General features: G+C 40.5%; 1 protein-coding gene across 7 annotated transcripts in view; it reads left to right on the forward strand.

The window, feature by feature from the left end:
• The first annotated feature begins 362 nt into the window (after positions 1-362).
• Positions 363-23,076, forward strand: part of SOX6 (SRY-box transcription factor 6) — a 528,984-nt gene continuing 506,270 nt past the window's right edge. For 4 of the 7 annotated variants that reach the window (XM_080912300.1, XM_080912306.1, XM_080912305.1 and 1 more), the window contains exon 1: positions 363-923. The gene's annotated coding sequence lies outside the window, so the exon portion shown is untranslated. Of the gene's footprint in view, positions 924-1,286; positions 1,412-1,508; positions 1,762-3,323; positions 3,455-23,076 lie in introns of those variants that run through there. The other 3 variants (XM_080912303.1, XM_080912302.1, XM_080912301.1) reach the window with 3 other exon arrangements.

Genomic DNA, 23,076 nt, shown 5'->3' on the forward strand with positions numbered 1-23,076 from the left:
GGGCTGGGGCCCGCAGCGCTGGGGACCTGCTCCCTTGCTCCCCAGGTTCAACTAATTGACCTAGCACCGAGTCCCCCTTCTTTAATTTTTAAAATTTGTATCTTTCCCTTTTTCTTTAATGCCTTTTACTCCCGCGGCGCAGCGCACAAGGAGCCCTCCCGTGAGGTACCATCCTGGAGCCCGCCCAGGTAACCGGGACGGAGCGAGCGACTTATGAGTGCGAGGGAGGCTGAGTGAGAGAGCAGCAGTGCGAGCTACCTGTTGGGGCGCCGGAGGGGGCAGGGGACAGGAGCCCAGCGTCAGGCTGGGCATCGGCCTCAGCGCCTCCCACTCCTGCCCTTCCCGGCACCTCTGGGGTTAGTTTCTCTGCGCGGGGACGGCGGCTGGGGTGGGACAGCGGAGGGACGCGAGGAAGGCGAGCGCAGCCCTTGGCAGAGCCACGGCTGGCCGGGAGGGGACTGGGAGGAGGGCGCTCGCCGGCGGGCAGGCAGGCGGGCGAGCCGAGGTAGAGAAAGGGGCCCGGCGCCGCTCGCTTGCTGTGGACTCGCTGTTCCTCAGGATGCCTGCCTCTCTCGGAGAGTTGTGCCTTACTCCGGAGGCGGTGACAGATCTGCGTGGCGGGTTTCTGGTTTTCTTGCCCCCACCCCTTCCCCAAATCACTCCGAGAAAACACACGTTGTAGCCGCAGATAGCTGTGCGTAGGACACCGAGGCAGAAGGGCAGGGAGAGACAGCCAAAGCCACCTTTGACAGCAGGAGTGTTATCGCCATCGCAAGTATTCGTCCGGAAATCTGTGCCCTCTTGGCCCACCTAATTCCTCCACCTTCGCCTCCCCAAGTAGATAATCTATAGAAGTGGGAATGAGATGAAAAAGAAGTCAGGTGGCTTAGAGAGTGAACTGTTAAGTCTCCGTAAAGTTCGAGGTAGGTATTTCATGGAAGTTCGCTCAAGTGTGGGATGGAAGAAGTTGGTGTGCCTACTGTGTTGTGTTAGTGTTCTCTCTCTCTCTCTCTCTCTCTCTCTCTCTCTCTCTCTCTCTCTCTCTCTCTCTCTCTCTCTCTCCCTTCCTCCCTCCTTCTCCCTCCCTCCCTCCCTCTCCCTCCCTCCCTTCTTCTCTCTCTCCTTCCCTCTTTCTCTCTGTCTCCCCCCCTTCTGTCTCTCTTCCTACCCTCTCTCCCTTTCACTCGCTCCTTCCGTCCTCCAGCTTAGGGTTCAGATGGGGCTCTTGGATAGCAATGCCCTTTGTACCCACAAGAGGGCAACATCTTGAGGGCTTTGTGAACACTGGATCTTTCAGCGCGGCATGCTTGCTTGGGTTTTGAGAAAGTTTTAGCGAAACTTTCAAAGTGATATTACATGTTATTCATAATATCAAAAAGTAAAGTCATAAAGAAGAAGAAACAAGAGAAAGGTAGAGGAGGAAAGGAGGGAGGGAATAAGGAAGGGAGGGAGGGAGAGAGAGAGAGAGAGAGAGAGAGAGAGAGAGAGAGAGAGAAGTTATTGCCAGGGAGTCTGAGCCACAGAAGATGGGGGAGGGCTGTTGTAATTGTGGGTTTGGCCGACTGACGACTGGAGTGCCCTCCTCGGCAGTCTCAGTTGTAGCCGGAGGTCATGTAAATCGACCTTAAAAGAATGCATAAGCCATAAATTAAACCCTCACCCAAGGGCTGATCCATAAGTAGACAAAATCTAACCTGGACGAAACCGGCTTCCTTTAGAGTCGACCTAAAACGCCCCCCTCCCCCAGAAACTAAATGCAAAGTAAGTTTTCTTAGCTAATGAATATTTTGTTTTCTTGAAAAGTGTCGAGTTGATTCGCCGCGTGACTGCGCCGCCACAGTTCTAAGAGGCGTCAGTGTCAGCCAGGCTGGGGTGCAGGGGCCCGAAGGACCCGCTGGGCTTCTGAACCTCTCATTTCAGTTTGGGATCGTTGGCTAGTTGTGGGGTTGTCGCTGGCTAAGGGCGGGCGGGACTCCAGGAACTCCATAGCTCTCCGCGCCGGGGGTAAAGTTTGCCCGGAGGACTAAAGAAAACCCGGGTAGCTAGAAGCCGCGCGCTCCCTCTTCGCCCTCCACCACCGGGGCTGCCCACGACTTTCCCGGGACGCTCGAGTTCCAGTTCCCCTCGCTCCCTCCATTATTGCACTTTACTTTCTATGGTCTTCTCAGCAACACACAAACCGAACTCCAAGGCAGTTCGCAACCCAACGGTGGTCCTCTTTGCTTAGCACGCTTGCTGCGCAGGCTGGCCCGCTGGCGGCGTGGGCGAGGGGCGGCCCCGCAAGGCTCACGCGGGTTCGGCTTCCAGGTCCTTTGCTCTTCAGTCGGCACCCTCGGCTCAGAGCCTGACCCGCAACCTTCGTCCCTCTAGGCATTGTGCCCGGCCCGCTGCCCGCTGCCCTGTCTGCTGCGGGCCGATGTTCGCAGCACCGGCTGGGCCCTGGGCGGGAGGCGGTGCTGGCGAGGCCCGCCTGCCCCGGGGGAGCTGCTTTCGGCTTTCTCCCTTAAAGGGCAGTGCGAAGAAGGGCCCGGGCTTGTGCAAAGGCTGCTGGGGCTGAATTGCTGCAAACGAACGGCCGGGCTCTGCGGAGGACAGATTAGCTCCGGGTCCGCGCAGCTTTAAGATAAAAAGAATTGGTGTGTTCGGACTGATAAAAGGTGGTCGTTTCCGGCGTATTTTGAGTTTTTAAGCTTGTCTGATTCTGACCAAGTATGAAAATGTTTGTTTGTGTGAATGACCAGTTGACAGCCGCTCCTGTTTGTGGTCTAAAATAAGTCATTTGCTGGGCTGGCAGGGCTGCTAGTTAGCAAGATGAGCTGTTCTAGGCTGCTTCTGTGTGTCGCCTCCTTTAAGGGCCTCACTTGAAGTTTCAGTCTCCAGATAGCCCGAAGCTGTCCCAGCGGCACAATGGACTGGGCTCCGGAGCGCCAGTTTCACTGACTGAGAGGGAGTTCGGGTGACTTCCCGGTCCTGGACGCTGAGCTCCAGAGTGAACTCCAGTGGCTTGGCTTTTGGCCCTGGCGGAACCGCCCAGCCAGCAACCCAGTGGAGAGAATGCCCCTTCCCCCCGCCCACCAGGGTCTCCTCTCTTCTGTCCTTTGTAGTCACATGTCCGGGTTTTCCCCCTGGTCCCGAGAACAGACACAGCCCCGCCCAGTCTATTTCTAGAAGGTGGGCTTGGTGAATAAAAAGGTCAAGTGGTTACGTTCCCGAGCTGGTCCACAGAGAGGGGGGACAGGACAGACACCTGGCAAGGCCCGCCCCGCCTGTCCCCCCCCCCCATCCTGGCGGGCCTGCCGGCCTGCGACTGGCCTTCCTAGGCCACATTCTTGTGCTAAGTTCGAGAGGCAAGGCGGTAGGAAAGGCAACCCTGAACCGGCCCAGAGCAGGCGAAGCTGATCTGGAGATGGCATTTTGTTTTGAACAGTTGGTGGGGTGGACGCTTCCTCATAAGGTAAGGTGTCAACTGGACAGTTGGCTGCCCAAATGCCACATGTATAATTAGCCTGCGCACTCAGCACCTCATCCCTAAGGCCCATAGGCACGGGCTTGGCTGACTTGAGAAGCTCAGTTCAGCTCTGGATTACAGGATTCCCAAGGGAAGCCTAACGGCCAAGAGAGCCTGGGGAGGCCCTGGCTAGGAAGACTGACCATGAAGCCTCACTTTTGATTTTTGCCTTTTCTGCTTGTCCAGTTTTTCTTAGTTTTCAGCTAAGGGACAAGTGCTGTTTAGGAGAAGGTACCCAACATCAGAGGCAGGTTGCAGACTGGATGGGGAAAGGGAAAACAAAAAGAATCTGGTCACATCTGGACCCACATGCTGCCCTGGGGAGTCTGCTCGAAACCCTCTGTGTGCACTCATAATTGAAGACAGAGGGCTTTGGCACCCTATGTCTTGGCTTGGGAAGGGACTTGAGAACTGCTCACTTGTCTTCCTGCTTCCTCCACTTCAGAGGTCTCTCACAATAATTTAGTGTCAGTGCCCAATTGTAGTTTCTGCTCCTGCTACAGGCCTAGTTGCTTGGGGTTGCTAGTGGACCCTTCTCACTCCTGTTCAGTCAGGGGTTCTGCTCAGATGGATGCTAGAGCTTCCTGTGCAGCTTCCCTGGACATCCTAGCCTGAGGCCAGCTTTAAGGCTTGCTGCCTGTGCAGACCAGACGTGCGCACCTTCAAACATGACCTCCCCTCTGTCTCCCCTCTGTCTCCCCTCTGTCTCCCCTCTGTCTCCCCTCTGTCTCCCCTCTGCCGCCCTGTGCATTCTGGATCCAGCACTCAGTGTTAGGCGCTGGCAGCAGTTTGGCTCCTTCCCTTGCTTCTAGGCCTCTCAGATATAGCACCGGAAAGATTCTCTGTATTTCAAAACAAATGAGCCAACATTTAGCACAAACCTTCCACAGGTTTAATGGAACAGAGTTAGCTTTCTCAGCAGCAGGAGTCCCGTGGTGAGAAGTGGAGGCATGTCTTATTAAGTTTCTCCTGCTTTGATGGAGCCAGTGCAGTGTTTTCTTATAGCAAGACCAAGGTTACAGCTAAAGATTCAGTTCTCTCAGCCCGGGAATTTTTATCGATGCACTTTCCAGAGGGTCGTTGTTGAATATAAGGCATGTAGATAGGCAAAATGACATGCAGATTTCTTCTAAATATTTGAGAGACCTCATAAGAGATACTATAGTGCTCCAGTTTTTAAGAAAAGGGAACAAGCCACTAAATGGTTCACATGTTGAAAGCCAATGTGCACTATAAATCATTGGATCTAGTTTATGACCAAGGACCTCAAGTGGCCAGGACCTAGATTCCAGGAAGAGACCATGTATTCCTCAGGCAAGCTGACATCCTTAGTCACTTCATGACTGCTAACACCTCTTTCTCCTCTGCCCTTTCACTCTTCTAACTATGGCAGGATGAGAAGTTTTTTGTTTATTGTTTATTTGGTTCGTTGTTGCTTTTTTGTTGTTATTTTAGAAGTAAAGAAATGGAATGTCCTCTTGGAGTATATGTGTTTTTAAACTAAAATGCAAAAATTGAGCCTTTTTAGAATTATGAGGTACTACACCCTGTATTACATTGTATAACTACAACACTCAACAATATATTATTGTAAAATTGCAAAAACAAATGTTAAGAGACTACTTATCAAACAATTACCATGTGCCTGTGTCTTAAGCTGACTCTAATGCATTCAGCACCAGCCTTAGATGGAGTGGAGTGATATGCTGTGAGAATGTTTGTTGTCTGTGAAGCATCTTTTCAGTAGCAGCAGAAAACAACAGATAATTTTCTTTATAAGGGAAAATACAATATGTAGATATAACCAGTAAATTTTCCTTTTATAAAGCTTCAAAATATATAACTATAAACACATAAGTGATAAATTTTGGTGGCATTATTGAGGTTTTATATCAATTTTGTCTTGTTTTAGGAGATATTGAGTTTTAAGTCAATGATCAAATTCTTACATATGTTTATTTTAAATATGATAAATCTGAAATATTTTATCAAATTTTCTTTCAATTAATACAGTAGGTACTAGAAGGATTGGTATTTCTTGAGAATAAGGTAATAGATTGACTTTAAGGCTTTTAGTATTTTGTCTTTTTGTGTTGGGTATTTTAATCTACTAGTGATATAACTCATATCTATATTTATATTATATATATATCTAGTACTTAAAAACAGCATTTTATGAGATTGTAGTTTGGGTTTGAGAGAACTATTTGCTTAAACATAGTTTGGGGACACATATATGTATATCAATTAATGTTTTTGAAGTCAAGTATAACACTCTCTAGAAATGTGTCTAAGAATGCTATATCAGTACCATATCAGGCACAGACAGGTACTAGAGATAATAAAACACAGATAACATGCAGGAAGACGATTTGCAGATCGTGTAATATCTGCTGTCATGAGGTTAGATGTGTCATGTTACTGTATATGTGTTTTAAAAAATTAACCTAGGCCATTTCACATTGATCAGGTTATGTGGATATATGAAATTTAGTGATGGCAGGTATTATTAGAGAAACCTGCTAAAATGAACAAAACACATGCTCAGTGCTTTTTTAGAAGAAATGGACCAGCTCTGGGTTGGAGTGCAACTTGCTTAAGAATATGATTATTTCTGTTTTTTTTTTTTTTTTTTCAACAGGGAGAAATAAGGTGCTGGATAACAGCAGCATTTTATGTCCTTAGCTGATTCTGCATTTCCCCATGACTATGTCCCAAATGTGAAAATAGTCTAGTTAAAAAAGCTAGTGTTTTGGAATATATGAAGTCAAGCACATTTTAAAGGACAGTGTGGTCTTGTCAATTAAAATTTTCAATTGTTATCTGAACATTAGTTGTCTTGGTGAGAGGTATCAGAGATTTTCACAGCCCCTCATTACATTTTCATTATTCATTCTTAGGAGGGATGCTTTTATTTTTCTTATTCTGTAGAAGAGGGTGAAGCTTTTCAGTTAATTATTTTTAGACATTTAGTCAAACTGGAAATAGTTCAAAATTTGCATTATGGTTTTGATGGAACTTTTCAAGTATATAGTATCTGATCGTCATAGTTTGGATAAAAATATTAACTGAAGAGCGTGGATAGAGGCCGAGAAACGGAATGTAATTTAACTCTCCTCCAGGCTCTCACCTCCAAAGCAGGGTGCTGATTTTTTTCTTTAAATCTGTGGTAGTCTTAAAAAAGGGATCAGGAAACCCTAAAATCTCAGAGAGGCAGTATTGATTCAATTCTTAACTCAAATCCTTCATATCATTGCTCAAAATAGCCAACTTTGCACCAATATTAGCCATTCTTTTTATAGTGACACCACGCTTAGGAAAAAACTTCTAAGCACCGAGGTCAGGTGTTGAGATTGGATTCTAGTTTATTTTTTATGAATCAGATAAAGATTTCTGTGCATGAGACCATATGTGAAGATGAGAGAACAAGAACATTTCCATATCAAAGGCAATATATCTGAGGCTGCATGGTAATTAAGATGCAGTGGTTTGGGTTCTGCACTGGCACTTAGAGCATCGCCGGGCCCTGTGCATCATGCAGGCTGGTGCCTCCGCATAAGTCTTGAAATACACTTATGATTTTGTACAAACATTTATGCCAGTCCACACTTTTCTGTGGATAATTTGTATTTCATCCAAACTATTCAAAGTCGAAGTTATTTTTTGAGCTACCCCCTCATTATGGCTTTTGTGCATCAACTATTTTTATTCTAGTTGTTTGTATTTCCTTTTATCAGAATGATGGCTTGTTTATATTCAGAATGTCTTCTTGCTCCTCTAAGACCCCTAATGTATCACCCATTTTACCATTCACTCAAAAAACTTTCATCTTTAGGAAGGATGTGAGTTATTTTCTGAGGTTAATTGTAGATGACGCAATCCACTATAAACTAATAAACCACATTAAAAAAGTCAACTGCCTAGTTATTTGTGCTTTACAATGCTAATATATTTAGGACTCCTCAGTGACTTGCACAGTATTTAATGTTGGGAAAATATCTTTTCAAAATGTTTAGAGAAGAATTCAGAAACCTTCTGCTTTACTTTTTTATAGCGTGAAAATATGTGGTGACAATTCTCATTCCTACTCCAAGTGAAAAGCAATATTTTGAAACTGTAGAAATCTTGCTATTTATCTAGTTGTTTCTTTGCATTTAAAGGGAGATGTTTGGTTTTGTTTGTAATAGATTGAATTAGTGTCTTAACCTGTTGGGGACAGAACAGTGAAATAGGAGGATCTAACAATTGTTCCTCTAATGCTGTGTCTATTTAGGATGGTTTGTATCTCTGGGAATCAGCTTGATCTGTGTTTTCTCTCTGTGAACATTCTGCTGTGGTGCTTATGGCAAGGACTCCACTTGCTGTATTTCATTAGGAAGCTTCGAGGATCAGTGAAACCTTTTTAATGCTTTTTCCAGATTGATGTATTACTGTGTATTGAGGCCTGATACGATATTATCAATCCTGTAAGAATGTTTTATATTTTAGTTATTTTGGATCAGATTGCTTAAGCATATTGATTTAATGCTTTTCAGTGATGTCCCATGTACATCGGCAGAAGGAGAATAAGATGAGTGCATTGGGTGATGTGCATACTATGGTATGCAGACTTCCCATGCTATCTCAGATGTCATTACAAGATAACCTCTCACATGATCTTCCTGTCGCCTTCATCTGCCTGATGTTTCTAGTCGTAGTAAAGAGAGATGTAGAATTGTTTGTCTTTAATATATTCATCCAAATGCAGAAAGGGACTACAGGGCTGTTTTTGATTTCACCTTCTAAACACAAACTCTGCTTTTTTTGAAGAAAGTAGTTCTTTAAAACTGAACAAACAAAATTGAAAACACTTCATTTTTCAAGTCTAGAAAATGCTCCGTGTATGTAAGAAAAAAATACAATGCTTTTTTGTTTTTTGTTTTTAAATCAAAAGGCAGGGGTTTAAGAAGGGACTCATTTTGCCACATGGCTGTGAAGGTTTCATTTCATACTGTGCAGACATATCACTGGGAAATGTGATTGGGTACTTGTTTCTTAGCACCCAAAAGTCATTTGCTGAGGGCCCTGATGTTTGTTACAGAAAACTTAGGCTTTCAGTTCCAGCATTACTGCCTGTTTACTACCAAATGTAGCATTTGGCCAGCTGCAAAACTTGCTTCTTTTTTACTCTCCTGTAAAACAGAAACATCCATGTATCTTTTCTTTCCTAGACAGAACTCACCTGAACTATAGAGGACTTGGGGAAGTCCAGAGTGAGTAAATGTAGTGTCTGGATTCATGACCTCTAAAATTTGATAAAACACCAATCTTAAAATCTGGAAGCGATTGTGAAAAGTCACTTCATCGGTCAACTTCCAATCAATGTTGATCATCTTTATCTCACTCAGATCAATTAAATCTCTCCCTTCCTTTTGTGTGCCTGCAATTCAACTGTAGATTTTATAGCTCAATGTGGTTATATACATAAAGGTTTCACATTTGCGAAACAAAGTGTTTCACAACACCAGAGAGTTCTTTTGTCCAATACATACATTTTAGTCTTTATCTTTCTCTTCTATTTTAAGAAAAAATGAAAGCAAATATTTTTTCCCTTGAATAATAGACTTGCAAAGAGCGGAATCAGACCTTTAGTTTTTATTTCTTGAGTCTTTCCTTTTACATCTTACCCCAAACTTAATTGTATGCCTTTGGAGGAGTTACACAGTTTCTTCAAGTATCAATTTACTAATTTAAAAGTTGGGACAATGATAGAGTTTATCTATAGAATTGTTGAGAAGATTCAGTATGAAGATGCTGCAGACAGCTGTGTCAGGACAGATGGACAGTGGTTATGTGATCAGTACTAGACCCTTGACATGAGAAGTGGCCTTTATTTTCTAATATTATATAGATTTCCTCAGTTTTAAAACTGCATTCATGTTCATTGTCTTATATGAACACACGTCTCTTGGGGCTCTGCTCCAGAATTGTGTTGACTCCAGGCAAAGGTTGTATGCCACAGGTAGGACTGGTTGTTCGGTCTTGTCTTTCCATCTTCGCACTAGGATGTCAGTACTCATTTGCTCTATCTTGGTGTTCACTTCCAAAGCGACCATTGCTCTATTTCCTATGACTAACAGATACGACCAGTGCCCTGCTGACTTAGGAGCACTGCACATTTGTTTTGTTCTTGATGAATGAAAAGTAGAAAATGACTTGGCAACTGCATAATATAGGTGACTACTTTCGAAATATGGGGTGCATGAAGAAGAACATATAAAAGTGTCCTCAATGGTGGAAAGGTTGGGAATCACTTGATTACATAATTTCAAAGGTGAAAAATGCATCATCCATGTGGAGATATGAATATGGTGATTCTGAGCAGTATAGTCATTACTACAGTGGGTACATGTACATGAGTAGAAGTCCTTATGCTGAGGAAAGCTAGTACAAGGTGGCCTTTGGTCTGTGATATAAAGGGTGGTCAGGGTTAGAAGTCAGGTGCACTGGGGCAACATTTGATATAATTCTTTACTATCTGATGAGTCTGATAGTGAAATGTTTCATTGTGTCTGTGAAAAAAGCTCTACCTATATCTATAAATGTGATATGGCCATAGACCAGTAGCTTAATCACTGCACCTCTTTTTCTGAGCTCCATTTTGTGGTCAGAAACATGATAGGTATATTTGAAGGTACAAAGAAATATTTCAGTTTTTTTTCCTTCAAAGTTTTTAGATAAGGTATGAAAATTAAAAGAAGTGGTTTATTAATAAATGCACTTGGGCCTGAGGATATAACCCAGAGGTAGAGTGCTTGTATGGCATGTATAAGATCTTCAGTTTGATTCCCAGAAACACACACACACACACAGAGACACAAAGGAAGAAACAATGTCAAAGTAGATAAGCTACTGATTCACAATTATGAATTAATATAATCCTGTATGTTGTACTCTAATGTGTTCCTTTTATTTATTTTACAAGCATAGTTGTAGCGAAAATGCTATCTGAAACGTTTCTGATCTGGGTATTTGAGTTTCTCTTATTTGTTCCTGGAACTACATATTAATAGTTTTAATTTTAATAAGTATCAAGTTGGCATAGTTCATATTTTGGTTGTGTTTATGGATGCATGCCTGAACTTGTATTCATGTGTGTGTGTCTTTGTGTGTGTTGGCCAGAGGTCAACCCTAGTGCCTTTTCTCAGATGCTACTGACCTTAAGTTTTGAGAGAGGGTCTCTCAGTAGCCTGGAGCTTGCTCAGTTGGCTGGGATTGCTGGCCAGAGAGCTCCAGGGATCTGCCTGCCTCTGTCTCCCCAGCTGGGTTTAGTGATTACAAGTTCACACTACCATGCCAGACTTTTTATGTATGTAGGTTTTAGAAATTGAACTCAGATTTTCATGCTTGCTGTATGACAAGAACTTTAATCAATTGATCTGTCTCTTAAGACTCTTCATAACTTTGAATTGAAGGGTAGCATGAAAGTAAATTCTTTCTGGGTATAGAAATAGGAATTCCTATAAGATGATAGTGGGCAGAGACCATGGAAGAAGCAGGAACAAGCCCTTCCCACTCCTGGGAATATCCAAACAGGGCTGCTGCATTTATTCTTGTTAGTTTTATAATCTGGAAACTCAGGTTTTTTAGATTCTCAAAGGCCTTTTCTCAGAGTTGCAGGTTTATGGTTTTGATCTGGAATTTCTTTAGTGTTTAACAACTCATTTCTTCAAATTAAACATGCTCACTGAGATCTTGCCACTCAGGTGGCTGTGACACATGACTGTCTGAGGGAGGAGTAGGGGTCACACAGGTTGCAGAGGTAGTGGGCCTAATTCCAGTGGTCATTACCTGCTGTTGTCTTTGATGTTCCTTGACTTCTGGACACTTGTATTGTTTTTAACAACATCATGAAAAAGTTATGATGCCTCTACGTTATAAAGAATGTTCTGGGGCTCAGTCAAGGGTGGGACTTGTAGAAAACAGCTTTAAGGTATCCTGAGTCACATAAAACTAGCTGTGCTCCCTTTAAAGAAATAACACCTCAAACAGAAAGAAAATAAATTAAAATTAAAATAGGATAGAGGCTGAATAAAGTCTAAGTTATTTAAAGCACAGTGTATTAGCTGACTGGATCCCAGCAATGAAGGTATACATATCACTTGAGTCAGAAACTCAAATATATGCTGGGGAAAAATTAGACTACTTAAAAATCTCTTAGATGTATTTCTTTCTCTTAGAGGTATCTCTCTCCCTCCCCCCTCTCTTTTTCTTTCTTTTTTTCTTTCTCCCTCCCTCCCTCCTTCCCTCCCTCTCTCCTTCTCTCCCCCTTCCTTCCTTTTGAGGCAGGGCCTCTCTACATAGTTCTGGTTGTCCTGGAACTCACAGAGATGGACCTCTCTCTGCTTCCAAGTGCTGGGATTAGAGATATGTATCACCACATCTGGCTCTAACTCTTTCTCACTATTAATATTTTTGTTGAAATTAGATGTATTGAAATTTAGAAATAATTTTAATCTTGGCATCTCTAAACTTGTGTAACATTATATTAAACTTCTAATTTTTTGTTATACCAGAGCCTTGTACTCAGCAAGGACTTAACTACAATTTATTCTAAGGCATTATTAACAGAAATTATCTGCCTTTCTGAGGTTAGAAGTTCTTGGGTTTTAGAGACGATAGTCCAAGGTGGTGCTTTGAGCTGTGCGTTTGTATAGATTTATGTGGTTTGTGGGATGTTCACTATACTAAATAGTTTCATAGTTTAAAATGTGTGTTATCTTGTAGTAGGTTTACTTTCTTCAGAGTGTGTGTGTGTGTGTGTGTGTGTGTGTGTGCACCTGCATGTATATAATCAGCTTAAATTGAATACAATAAGTGAACTTGGGGACTCATGTTCTTCTGTGTGGTTTGACAAGGGCAAAACAAAAAATGGTTATTCTAATTATGACACATTTCCCCAAAGCACTGTCCATACTTAGCTATGTGTAAGCTGTGGAATTTGTGTATAATGTCTTTGTCATAGCCACATAGAAAGGTCATCAACATTATCAGAAGGTGTAGAAAAGTTTATCCTGTCTTACTGTGTGTTAATATTTTATTTTTATATTTAGCACCACTTTCACTTGTTTGTGTTCTTCTTCTTATTATTTTTTTTGCTTTTGAATGTGTATATAAGCTAGTTCCTGTAATTGAAATACCAACACATTGGGATGTTTGTATCAATGTATTTTACACTTTAAGACACTAAAGTAGTATATATATTAGTTTTGCTTACTTATCAAATTTATGTTAAGATAATTTAGAAAAGAAATATGATTTTATTAAATGTAGTAAGAAGGACATTGAATTATATAGTCACCAGAAAATTTCCTAAATGTGTTCTCTGTTCAGTCTATCGCTGATGCATCTTAAAATATCTTTTATTACTAATAAAATGTTAATTTCAGCATAAGAACATGGTGGTGCCATAGCTGTTGGTACACAGACTTCCTGATTGGGGTGAACAGAGGAAGGACTTCCAGCAGCTTTAGGTGAAAGACACAGAATTTAGGATGTTCAAAGAGATATGGAAACAGAGACCCAAAGTAGTTTAGAAATCTGAGCACCGCTAGTGGGTCTGACAAGACAGTGATTAGGGCTCAGGAGAGCTGACAGCGTCATACCCTGAGCGTGTTCCCTACTACATGTGCATATTCATTGGGAACTTCAGGCATGTCATGTTGAGGCGATGTATGCTGCAGTGTATCTCTAAAGAGATATTGAAAGGACAGCTATAGATAGAACAAATATTTTAAGATCAATTATGACTTCCCATACTGGATCCCAGGACATGTTTTGTTCTTTGTAAAAGTCTTGGCTGCACACTGTGATTCAACATCTGGTTCTAAGCACGTTAGCTCTGCTATGTGCTGCTGCCACACTTAGACAGTGATTCTGGAGAGGGAAAGCAAATGCACACGGGGGGAAGTTACATCACCAATTACACTTGCTAAATTGTGATATTAATTTTCTTAATACTAGGCACAAAGAATGCAAAGACTTTTTGAAAATTGGATCCCTTAATCACCATCTTCCAATTGATTATTTTTACAAGTGGGAATGAAATTATAGCATTCTAATAATTTAATAAACAGGCTTAAAATGCATCAAGACTCTTTGAATATTATTAAACAGGTTAGAATATTCTGTTGCCAATTTTAAAATTGAAAATAGGTGAGAATTTTTAGAGGTAATAGTCATAGAATTTTGGTGACCAAACCACCCGATGTGATGTTTATGAGTCTGTTTTCAAATCAATGTGTAACTGGCACTTTTTTACTTGTTTGATTAAAAAGGACATTGTTTATATGTGCATTTCTAGTTATATACCTGTAGATCTGTCTGTATGTCTGTGTATATTATCATCGGTTTGCCCATAATTTATCCTACCTAGTTAATTACCTGTCAGAATCTCTATCTATCAATAAGCTATCCCCCTCCCGTTGGCTTACGTACCAAGTGGCATACACAGCTTCTTGTTATTTCAGGAATATTTCATACTAAATTCAACAAATTTAGTATGTAGGGCTTTTGCTTTTGTTCCTTTCCCTTAATTTGGAAACCTCTCTTTAACATAAGCAGGCGAACCTGTGGATGGTGCAGGCCATTTTCTCTAGCACTTTACAGCCTTAGGAAGTCGTCACTGTCCCACAGGTTTGTCTTAAAGGTGGATGTCACATAAGATACCTCAGCATTTGGAGGTAGTAGCCAGTAAGGTCTGTGGTGCTGTCTGTAGTCTCAGCCAGGACAACCACTTCCTCTGCTACCCTAGCAAATTATTTTATCAAAAAACCAAAAACCAGTAAGTCATGGCCAAGATTGTATCTTCTGTTGTATTTCAGCAGTTTATTCAGACATAGTACTTAAGGCATGCTAAGAAACGTGAATTTATTAATCTGAAAAACAAGGCATGATATGTCTTTGTGCAAATTTTCAACCGTGTTTTCTCTGAGCCTTTCAATCTTGTTTGTGACAGAACCTGATGTGCAACTCCAAAGGATGTTGTTCACATTGCATTCTGGGTAAATGGCTCCTCCAAAGTGCTATATTAAATAGCTATGATTTTTAATTACAGGAAGGGATTGTATATTGTTGCTCTCTTGTTTATCCTTTTCTTTGTCGCCTTCTTGATGGGAGGAACAAGAACAAACATGCAGCCTGTTATTTTATGGAGAAATTCAGAAAGTGCTTCTAAGTCTTTAATGTGTTGGTAAAATATGTAAAATATTGAATTTTTGATATTATTTTTAAAGACATTGTTGGAAAGAATTACAATTTAAATTTATATCTATGTACTTAGTTTTAAAATATCTTGCAGATTGCAGAGTCTTTATTTTTAATTTTTATTATTATTTTTATTATTTAGCATCTCAAAGTACACTAGAGAAGGGAACACTGTCAATGTCATGGGATAGAAAATTGTATCCACAACTGTTTTATTGATAATTAGAAAGAGTATTGGCTGTTTGGGCCAGATCTGCTTGGATCATCATCCATCCGAAAATGTACTATTTATTAAAGAGCCCCAGCTTACAGTGACACATCTGCCAGGCTGGTCACAGGCTTATCATTAAGGCTTACGGTATTAACATTATATGCTAACTTATATATTTGGAAAGAATTTTTAAACAAACTGGGTACTTATTCAAGATTAATTTAATAAAACACTAGATATTACTATCTATAATTAACCCATATTTTATTCAGAATATTTTTATACTAGATACAGGACATTAATAATTGATACAGAGACCAGAGTGTCATTTAGTATTTAAATTTAAATTAGGAATAATTTTATTACTTTAAAATAAATATATAAGCCTGTTTTTGTATCATATTTTCTTAGGTTGGTACATCAAGCTAGGAGGATACTAGGATGGAAAAGTAGGCGAGAATGAGAGGGAGAATATAGAGCGCGAGGGTAAGTTATGGGGTTCAGAACGCCCTTCCTGGCACAGCATCCCTGCAGAGTAACCTGGGCAGCAGCAGGAAGGTCCACTACTGGTTCACCAGTGTTGGAGTTCAGAAAGAAAGAGAGTGACATTTTATGGGGCCTCCTTCCTAAGAGAGAGGAGGCAAACCTTTTGTTTCTTAGGGCCAAGTCAGCCTCTGCTCTCTTCCTTTTTCTTCTTTTTTCTTTAATGTGAAGGGACAAGAAAGGTTTAGGGATTTTAGAGTTACGTGCATTTCTCATGCTTTAGGAGGGGATGAGCGAGGGTTATAGTGTGAATGTCTGCAGCTCTTTGTTCCTTGCACACTCAGCCTCCTTTAGATATAGATGCAGTCAAAGTAGAGGTTAGAAACGAGGAGAAAGGTGGCACCCAGTGATGGCCTTTGGCAAACATCAAACCAGCATTTTCTATTCCCCCCCAACTCAGTGGGATATTTCCTACATGGATTGATTTCATAACAAAAACAGTTTGGGATTTCAGCTCAGCAAACAAACTTTGGGTGGTGTTGGCTGTGTCATTTCTCTCTAGGGATAAATTCTTTCATTGTCAGACTGAGAAGTAAGTTTGATGATTTCTAAGGAGGTTTGTTACTCTCTGGGACAGTACCATTTCTTCATATAAAACCTTTAGTGGGTTTTCCTGTTCTGCATACCAGTCTTAAGCCACCATGTCCACAGTGCCTTCTGAAGCAACACATGCTATGAATCTAATCTATGATTCTCATCCTAGTGGGCACATGAGCAAATGTGTAGAACTCTTTACTTCAGACAGTTTCAGACAGAATGCATCCCTATGATGTGATCCTGGGTGATGGCCTCTTGCTTTCTAGCTCGGTGTCTAGGGAATACCTCAGGATTGGAAACTTGTGTCTGTGAAGGCTTGGAGCTTGGACTGCATGAGATAGGAAGGCTGCTGGGAGACAGCCATCAATTCATTGCATGTGCTTGGCTAGGCAGGCAGCTGCAGCCGAGGCCACTGCCAGGCTTTTTGAGTATGGTTTCTGTCACCAAGAGACCTGGCTGTCTTTGAAGTGTGTTAGCTAACCTCTTCTAGAATCTTAAGTGCAACTGGCTCTCAAGAGGAGGTTAAGGGATCTCCAGGAACAGAAAAAGCCACCATTTTCATGAAAAGTTTGTTTTTCTTCCACTAGTATTTTTTCTTTTTTGAGCTTATTGTAGATTAAAAGACTTGAGTCTTTTTCATTCTTCTTTTCAGGATTACTCACTGCCATGGATGCAGTGCTGAATAATGGGGTGGATGGGTATCACCACGTGTGTACCGACAGGACTTGCTGTGCACCATGTAGATTTCTTGGGCCCTTTCATAGGACAGAGGTGAAAACATTACTTGTATCATAGTTCCTCAGAACTTGAACCAGATATACTTGAAGAAACAGATGTAATAAGAGTTGTAAGTTCTCATAAGCATTTGTCATTTTATTATTAAATGTTCACAACTACTTTGGATATAGATATGATTATCTTTGATTTATATGAAAATAAGTTAAGGTTTGAAGAGGAGAAATGGCCACTTCACAATCATGCAGCCATCGAGTAGCAAAACCATGGTAGGCATAGATAGCCTGGCTTGAGATCTCGTGGCATTCGTGCTTCTAACAAAGCTGTTCTAATAGGCAAATGAGTCAAGAGATTTTCCCTGACAGTCATGAGCCAAGGTGATTAAGCAAGTAAGTTGGATAACCAGAAGCACTCTGTGTGTGTGTGCATGTGTGTGTGTGTGCATGTGTGTGTGTGTGTGTGTGTGTCTTTGTGTCTCTGTGTTGTAGAATCTCACTGGTGAAGTTATTAAAGTAGTCTTTCCTGAACATGACATGGCATCGACTGCAGGGCTTACATTGAGCTTTATATGGTTTTTATGCTGGGATTTGATCTCAGTTACTACAGTAACTTGCAAAGTGAGGTTATGGCTCCAACTAGTTCAGCCAACATGACTTACTGGCCGTGTTTCTGTGAGCTTCAGTGTCACCTGCAGAGATCTCAAATTCTCTTTCCTTTGGAACAATTGGATTGCTCCTTTTCCATTGATGGCTTCTTGTGTATCTTTTAGGATTCTGCTCCTGCTAAGGTTACCATCTCGTCCATTTATTGTGTTTAGTGGCAGAACTGATTTAGACAAACACCTGTCTCATTTTGCCTTTGATGTTTCCTCATCTCATCTCTCATTATACGCCTTAATGCCTTTCTAAGTGGATGCATTTCTTTCTGAGTGTGTTAGTCAGGTCCAAGGCTAGCGTGGTCGGTTATCTCTCAGTTGGTGTTTTATTACATGAAGAGTGACATATAACCTTTAAGTAGCACTGAGTCTATTTATATTTCTTTTAGATACAGATGTTTAAGTGCTTTTTAGGGACAGTAATCATTTCAACATGAAGGCTATTGTGTAGATATTAACTTTAGAGCGAGTAATGAAAACGCTGAAGCTGTGAATCTTCTCTTGACCCCAAAGCTTAAATATTCTCTTCTGAATCTTTATTGTCTCTGTGGTAAGACAAGGTGGAGAAACACTTCTCAGTCAAATGTTATGAAGACCAGAGCGTGTGGTGAGCACACTTTGCTTTCTGACCTGTACAGTGTGGGAGCGTTATTTCGGGGTTAAGAAAATTCAGCAGCATGAACATGATCTCAGAGTTCCAGCTCCTCATCTGTAAAGTTGTTCTTGCATCCTAGGGATGGTTTTAAATGCAAAGGAATAACTATTGGTACTTGTTGGTGTAGTGCTTGTTATTGTCAAAGTGAATGGATGTAATGGCTGTAAAGAGAAGAATATTGTATTCAGCATACATAAAATGGGCAGTACTAGATGTCAATGCACCACACAGGTCCATAGGGCCTTTGAGAGAAGCCTAACTTATCCACAGCAATGCTTACTTTGAGAGTCAGTTCAATCAGAAACAAACAAACCTGCTAGAGCTAAAATTCCTTTATTACAAGGTCAGTCTTGTCCCTCTTCAGTGTCATGGCTTGTGAGGAGCTGACACAGGTCCTCCATGAATCTGGATGTGAGATTTTTTGGGCTCAGACCTGTAACTGAAGTGGCAAGAGCAGGAGCTTCTGGAGCTTCAGGAGCAGCAGCTGACCCCCAAGCCTATGTGCCCCCACCTGGGCCACTGACTGGGCCACTGACTGGGCCACTGACTGGGCCACTGACTGGGCCAACCTTGCTTTCTAGGTCCAGAAGGTTTGAGTCAAGTTGTCTGTCTGAGATTGAGTTGTGGTATTGGTATTCCTTTGTTTTTCCTCTATTTCCCTTAAGCTTTTTATTGACACGACTCCAGGTGACCTTTTCCCCCAGAAAGCACCCTCCAGAGGAGCTTAGCCTCACTCAGTCCAGCAGTGCTAGGAATCTGTGGGTACCAGAAGGATCCTAGCAGAGGCTTCAGACTGGCTATGTCAGATCTGGGATCTGAACCCTAGTTTGTCTGATGGTAAAAAATAAGCTCCTTTTAGTAATAATTTAATACCCTTTGCCTGGAGCAGAGGGCAGTAGGGAGAGATCACTAGCATCACTAGGGGATCCATAGGTTCTAAACCGAAGTGATATTAGAGAAGGAAGCTGTGAAACTACAGGGACTTCCTGTGTGCTGGAATGCCACGAGGTTTGTGCTGTAGGTGACAGGAGTCTTTGCAGCCACCCATGGGAATTTGAGATCTGGGGGATACATTCTGGGTACACGTTCTTCAGATTATGAACTCAGCCTTTGCATTATGAAGCACACTGAAGGACTACACCAGTCACCCTTTCACGATTGGATTCCCTGTGATTATCCATTGCTGGCAGGGAAGCAATGACAGAAATGACCTTCTTTTGTATACCATGACATAACCTCCATCTGGACTTGACATTTGTGTGTCTAGTTAATTTTGTGTCTGGCACCGAAGAGGTGCTTGGCAGGTACTGTTCAGGGAAAGAATGCCTGGAGCACTTATTGGATTTGGGTTGGCAATATGGCTTAGCCATAGAGGGTAAAGATGCTTTGCCACCAAATTTAATGACCTAAGTTCAGCTTCTGAAACCCACAGGGCAAAAGGGGAGAACTGTATCATACAAGTCATCCTCTGAATTCCAAATTTACTCCATGGCATATGGAATATAAACCATGCTCACACATACACACATAAAATAAATGAATGTAAGAAAAAAGCCCCATTTTTTTTGTTTGATGTTTTCAATGAAGACATGTTTCAAGTATTATCTCACATAGGTTTTCCTTAACCCTGCTAAGTGCGTGCTATTATTTATGGTTCATAGATGAAGGACACTTAAGAATTAAAGAATTTACTTAAGGTGACATTGTTAAGACATAGTGGCCAAGGATTTGAGACTTTAAGTACAACTGTTATAGAGTACTAGGAATTATCACCTTTCTTGTCCTACATAATTGTCTATTAATAGAACCACCCCCTTTAATGGAAGCCACCTCTTACTGTTGACTCATTAATCTTGCTGCCAACTCAAACTCATAAGCCTTTTATTTACTGTGTCTTGTCCTGTGCTGGCTGCCTTGGGCCTCAGTGCAAGACCTTGTCTTTATTTTATATAGACATTTTCTGACTACATTCACATGAGCTTTCTTTCTTGAGTTAGTTTGGATTATATGGTCATATGGTTTTCTCAAACAAATTTTTGGCATTTATTGATCAAATAAATTTTTACCCACTAATATTATTTGTATAGTGTAAAACATTTTGTAGCCATTCTAGTGCTGAAACTTCTTTATAGTCCTTCACTAAACTAGCTGGTTATATTGTGTATAAATGCATATTGCTGAACTTGAATTATATATATATATATAATATATTTGTATGCATAATTCATGTATTTCAATGTCATAATTATAGAGTTAAGGCAATAGGATTATGGGAAGAGCATAGGAACTTATTAGTTCTTTAATGATTAAAAAGAGCCAGAACCAAATACTAACTATAGAACTATTTTATCACTATACATTTTAAAGACCTAGAGACTCAATTGTGTTTTATTGATATATTCATGTGTTATCCTTACTTGGGTCAGTTTTTGTAATTTGTATATTATTGTGGAATTCTATTTTTCTCTTGGTTTAAAAAAATATATTGAGGCCAGTGAGGTACCTCATTTGGCCAAGGCTGAGGACCTGAGTTTTAACCCTAGGACTCACATGGTGAAAGGAGAGAACTGACGAAAAGCTGTATTCTGACCTCCACATACCCCAGTACCATACACCCACGAAATAAATAAATGCCAAAGAACCCTCTAAAATATATTGGCACCAATTGATATGATTTTAGATTGTTTTCTACTTTTCTGTACCTATGGGTTATATTCTACATTTTCCTCATGTTTTAAAAGTTTTGTGATCTTTTTGTATCTGATTATAGCATTTAACACAATAGTTATTAGAAATGGTTGAGTGTTGTGGCACACATTTTTCATTTATTATATATTTACAAGACTTAGTTGAACATAATTCAAAAAATACAGTAAGTACCTTCTATTTACCAGAGAGGCCCTAAAGACTCCAAGGGTGATTCTAAGAGGCTCCTGCCTTAAGAACCTTACAGTGTGATAAGGATGTTTGAGGTCAATTATAAACACTGTGTTTAGCATCCATTCATCCAGAAAAACAGTAACATGATAGGACTTGTTCTTTTCCTCCTGAATGCTTGGTCCATATTGTATCTTTTGTATATATCTGAGCATGCTGTCTTGGTACTTAAATTCATATCCTGTTAGAAAGACTTTTAGGCAATGTTTTAATCATTCTAGAACTTTTAAATTTATATTAAATTTTATTAAAATTGCTTTTTAAATTCATGCAGGCATGTATATTACCTGGAGGTCTTTAGTAAAGTTCAGATTCTGATTCGATTAGGATTGAGGCTTAAGATTCTGTACATTCCCCAAAAGCCCTTACGCCATGTCTCTGCTGCTTTTCTCTGTGCTGCTGACTGGGACCACACTTTAAGTAGTTGCAAGTAAAAAGTAGAAAGATACTTGTTCTGTAAGTAAAAGAAAGACACATTTCTAAAAGTAATAAAGAAGCATGTAATATATTTACAAAACAAGAAGACTTTGACTATTTCCATGTTTTGTTTTGCATTTACTCTACGCTTATTGTAACTATTAGGTTTTCAATGCATACTGTCAAGCCCTTGAAAAAAATCAAGTACTGACTAAAAAAATATATTCACATGGTTTTATGTAAAAATTATTTCAATGTCTGAAAAAACAGTACTGACAAAAATGTATAATTTTAAGCAAAAAATGTTTAAAATTTGTACATTTATCTTTGTTTTGTAAAATAAAGTCGTTTTTAAAAAAAAAGAAGCATGTAGAAGGCTTCTTGGCTACTAGTAGTCAGTTACTTCAGGCCATTCTAAAATTAGTTTTAATTTTCAGGCAGTAAAATTAAAATGTGGAAAAGTAAGATTTAAAACAAATGCTACATTTAATTCAATGATTAATATAGTGATTCCTTAAACTGTAATTTTAGGCAGTATTCATTGATAAGAAGCCACGATTAGAAATTCCTAGGCTTACTGATCACATCAATGATAGAGACTGAACGAGATCATTACCACTCATGAGTCGTGCCTCAGCTCTCATAAGAGAAAACAGTCTTCAGCACCTGGAACTGAGATGATAAAATATCCAAATACAAATGAAGCTGAACATCACATACCTTACCTTCAAATGTGCTAAGACTTAAATGTGAAAAATTCAACTTAGAAGAAACAGGGACTGCATTTCTATAAGCTTGGTGAAGAGAATGGTTCTTTGGATATGCTGTGAAAAGAAGAGAAATTGGACACCAGCAACATTAAGAATTTTGTGCTTCAAAGAAAACCACCAAGGAGTTAAGGATAACCTGTAGAAAGGAGGTAATCTTTACAGATCATGTGTCTGAGAAGGTATCTGTGCCCATAAAATCCTAAGAGCTCTTAGTAATGAAAAGACAACACCATAGTGTTGTTGTTCCTCCAATAAAGAGTAGAATAACTACATAGCCAATATTAACTATACACACACACACACACACACACACACACACACACACACAGAGAGAGAGAGAGAGAGAGAGAGAGAGAGAGAGAGAGAGAGAGAGAGGATGCTGAATATCATCAAACATTAATTAAAATCACAGTGAAATGCACTTCACAACTTTATACATTCAAGGGTCAATATGAGCAGAAGCCAACAAATGTGAATAAGTTCGTGGAGAAACTAGAATGTTCATTCACTGCTTGTGGGAATGTATCATAGTGCAGCCAACTTAGAAACAAGTTGGTTGATTTTCAAAAACTAAGCATACAGTTACTTTAAGCCCCAACTGTCCTATTTCTACTAGCAGAGACACATAGAAGGCACAATACAGCTAAAACCTTTTGATTTGTGCTGATTCAACTTACCAGTTTAAGAAGTGAGATTATATTCATCCACATGTATTTATTTAAACATAGAATTTGAGTGTATCTGAGATTCTGTTTTTATTTTTTATTGGATATTCTCTGCATTTACATTTCAGATGTTATCCTTTTCTCACAATACCATCCCTCCTCCCCATCACATTGCCTCCATGAAAGTGCTCTCCCTCCC

The sequence above is a fragment of the Micromys minutus genome (assembly GCF_963924665.1).
Source record: "Micromys minutus genome assembly, chromosome: 2".
Lineage (NCBI taxonomy): Eukaryota > Metazoa > Chordata > Mammalia > Rodentia > Muridae > Micromys > Micromys minutus.